Below are 4,490 nucleotides of genomic sequence, written 5' to 3'. Positions count from 1 at the left end.
CCTACAGGGCCGAATGAAGTACAGCTATCGGCTTTTAGCTCTGCAGGAAAAAGTTTATATACACCTTTTAAAAAACAGAGATACCAGTATAATTATTATTAGTGAAGCAAATTACAACACAAGCAAATCAGAGTAAATTCTCTAACTTTGAAGAATAATTGTACTTTTCAGAGAAGAGTCTTGTGAGAAATATGTTGGGAGCCATTCTAAACTCACTAGTCAAGAAAACTCTTTGTGAGGTTAAGGCAAGTTTGCACGGTCCCTTGCCATCAGATGGAGACCAATACCCATCCCCACTCAATTGTTCCTGCTTGAGTATCAACCCCCAAGACATCTTGTTGATCGGTATTTGGAGTGACTCATTCTGGCCTTGATATGCTGATTGCACCTTGTGAAGGAACTTATTGTAGGAACTTCTTTTGTGGGAGCAAACATTGCATTCCTGAAAAACTTGTTTTTCTTATACTTCCCTATAAGCCAACAGGCTATTGACCCCTGCTCACAAAGAACTAACTTTGCCTTTGCTATGCTAAAAACATTGTCTTGTATTTGAATGCTAAAGATACCTTCTTTCCCCATATGATAAGCATCTAAATCACCTACATCAAAAGGTTATACATGAGTCCTCCAAATCTATGTTCTAGGAAATTCTTACATATCAAAGAAGTTTGTCATCAGAAATAATTGTCTAAGGCAAACATCACTTTTGTGCTGTCCCCCAAACACTTAATTATAAAATAAAGTTGATTATACAGAAACCAAGTTGACAATAAACTATTTGTAAAAAATTAAAAAAAAAAATAAAGTTGAGAGTCAGAGCAGAGATGGCTGCCTGGTGACTGGAAAGATTCTCATGTCTCTCTCATCCCTCCCTCTCCAACACTGTCCATCCTTCAGGGACCCCTGGACCTGCTGGACCTTATTTCTGGCAGAAATAAGGAATATTTTCCTTAAACTTCTATATTTTTAAGTCTATCTCTTGCTTTTCTGATAATTTAAAGTATATTCTTAATGTACCTTGTTTAATATCCAGATGACTTACATTGTGAGGCTTTTTTAAGGCTTCAAATAGCACATTTTCAAAGAATTAATGCTTAATATGGATCATTTTTCCAGCATCACTATTACACATTACATAATTGTATCCCTAAGTTCCTGTAAAGGTGACCTGCCATGTGAATAGATACTATCCATCTTGTATCTATATCCATATCTTGTATTCTATCCATAGAATCTTCGTTTTGGATATAGTTTGAAAATTCGTGAACATATTTGTATTCATTTGAAAATAGAGGCAGCATTCCTCATTAATAAGAGAACTCACTCTCCTTTGCTCTGAAAGGTGAGCAAAGCCATGGAATTCTATAAGTCCATAGTTCTAATGGAAATCATCACAGTTATGAGTAGGTTTAAGGCATATAGAAAAGGTATCCTATGTCACTGACTTGTTCTAAAATATATGCTAAGTATTTGATCTCTTGAATAGACTGCAATTCCAAATCCCAAATGTAGTATTCTATTATAAAGTAATGGGTGTTGTTGACCTTTTCCTTAGAAAGGGTTGGTTGCAGATTGACACAAGATAGAAGCAAAATAGTGTACAGAGCAAGAGCCAATCCAAACATAGGTAAGTCCATAAAGGACATATGTGCCATTGTAAATCATACTTTCTTTCTTAAATCTGTAAGTTATGTGCAGAAACAAAGTGGCATGGTCCTTTGTAAAGGCCGGATTTTCAATACAGCCAATGAAATGACTACATACGCTGAATCAATCCTTTCAACACATTACCATCTTTCACAGAGTACAATAATTCAGGGACTCTATTAAATGCTAAATAGAGGCAGATTTACAACTTGAACTTTGGCAAAGACCCAAAGACAGACAGGAATGGAAAAACTTTATAGTGGAAAAAGGGAAAGTTTCAAGTAGGCCTTCTTTAAAGCCGTTTGCATAAGAAAGCTGTAGGTGGATTGCCTACAAACAGGACACATTATGTGATTGGTTAGGGGTAAATATTTAGCTTTCTTCATTTGGTCCTAAGTTAAAGGTCAGGGAAAAGGTTAGGGAAGCTGTCAGTTACTAACAAATCCTGCTCATTTGGGGCCAATTTCTACATGGGTTATACACTGACTTCCTTTAGTGGTTGCTAAAGGTAATAGCGTCTTTACTTCTTGGACTGATTACTACAGACACTGAGCTGGCTTCCTGGACTGGAGGCTGCAGACTGTGGGTCAGAATTTCATTTTTATATATGATATGACTATTGTTCATTTGTATATTCAGTTTCTCAATTTATTAGTCAGTCTGCAAAAGATTCTATGTATAGTAATCTATCATGATAAAAAGCCTATGATACAGGTATCATTACTGACCCATATTATAATATGAGGAAATTAAATCCTCTAAGAATTAAGAGATAATTTAAGGTCACTCAGCTAAGAAGGGGCAGTGATGCACTTTAAGTGCTTTAATGCATTATTCCTAATTTTTATAGTACTGCTAACCAATAGAACTTTCTGTGATGAACAAATATTACTAATTTATGGTGCATAATAAGATAACTCATGGCCACATGTGGCTAGGGAGTGCTTGAAATACAGCTACTGTGACTGAAGAACTTAATTTTTAACTGTACTTAACTTTAATTAGTTTAAGTATGTATTCAAATAGTTCAAGTATGCATTCAAATTCATGGCTTCTGCATAAAAGAACACAGCTCTATACAATACAAGTTCTCTGCAAATAGGAGTTTTGAGGGAAGTATCTTAGTTTAGGCTGCATTAACTGAAAATCCTAGACTATGTAGCATAGACAAAAAACAAAAACATATTCTTCATGGTTCTGGAGGCTGGGAAGTCCAAGGTCAGGGTGCCAGCAAAATCAGGTTGTGGTGAGAACCCTCTTATTGGTCTCAGACAGCTGTTTTCTTGCTGTGTCCTTACATGAAAGAGAAAGATCATTTCTCTCATGTCTCTTCCCATAAGTACACTAATCCCATTATGAGAGAGCCACCTTTATGATCTAATTATCTCTCAAAGTCTCCAGAGCCAAATACCATCATTGGAAATCAAGATTTAATAGATGAATTTTGAAAACACAAATATTTATTTCAAGAAATACAACACCATTTTTAAACCTAAGACATCCATTTAGAAAGAAAACAAGTTATAACTGTGTTACATCATTTATATGTGTATATGTATACATGTGTGTATTGATTTTATATTTTCTCTACATATATCTATATATTCTATATTTCATGTATATGCTAGTGTGTAGCACATAAAATAGAGTTATAGTAGCTATAGGAATAGACTAGAATAGAACCGAAGAGAACAGAATACTAGTAGTAGTAGTAACAACAAGGAATTAAGCTGAATCACTATAATACCGAAACATTAAGAATTCCAGTTGTTGGAGGATCAAGGTGATAACTGAGTTGCCAAAGATCTTTCTACATCCCAACTGTGCTGTAGTCTCCATAGGAACTGTTGTCACTGGGTTTATATGACATTTTTGATCATCTTATTTCTATACCCCATTAGTTGATATTACTTGGTACTCCTAGTTCTTGAAAATCAAATGAGCCAAATACATTATACTTAAGTGTACAATTTTTCATTGAAACTGAACACTAATTTCCTCTTTAATCCCATAAGCCTTTTATGATACACTACACTGTAAGTGGTGAGATTTAGATATTCTTTTTCTATACATAGGCACTAAGCACACACACAAAATATGGTAATCAGATACATAAAATAAAAAAAATTAAATACATTATTTCAGAAATAGGGATCTTAAAGTTGTTATATCTCAATACACATTCTACTAAGCTAATATTTTACTTTCATTAAACCCTAACAAATTCTTAATGGAATATATATTCTCCTATTATTGACAAATGTGAAGCTTCAACTTCTCTAATCCTTTTATTTTGCATAATAATAGATATTTGCAGTTAAAATCAAGTCAAAAGCATACTGCTTTAAGGATAACATTGCTTATGCCTCTATAATGGTAAATCTTACTTTTGAATCTACTGCTATAGGAACAATCAATTTTGTTAATCCAGATGCTACTTCTAGAATCTCATCTTGCTCTATTTTAACAAAGAATATTTTATTTTTACTTTTTAATATAATTTATTGTCAAATTGGCTCAGATACAGTGTGTACAGTTGCTCTCAGATTTGGGGATAGATTCTCATGGTTCATCGCTTATAGAGACCACCCAATGCTCATCCTAACAAGTAGCCTCCTCAATGACTATCATCCATTTCCCCCTCTCCCCGCACCCCTCCTGCCCATCAACCCTCAGTTTGTTCTCTATATTTAAGAATCTCTTATGGTTTGCCTCCCTCCCTCTCTCTTTGTAACTATGTTTTCCCCGTTCCTTTCTCCCATAGTCCTCTGCTAATTTTCTCAAGATCCACATGAGTGAAAACATATCATATCCGCCTTTCTCTGGCTTATTTCACTCAGCAT

This window comes from Crocuta crocuta, unplaced genomic scaffold, assembly GCF_008692635.1.
Source record: "Crocuta crocuta isolate KB4526 unplaced genomic scaffold, BGI_CrCroc_1.0 scaffold776, whole genome shotgun sequence".
Taxonomy (NCBI): domain Eukaryota; kingdom Metazoa; phylum Chordata; class Mammalia; order Carnivora; family Hyaenidae; genus Crocuta; species Crocuta crocuta.
The sequence above is the reverse complement of the archived record's forward strand: the minus strand, read 5'-3'. Positions refer to the sequence as shown.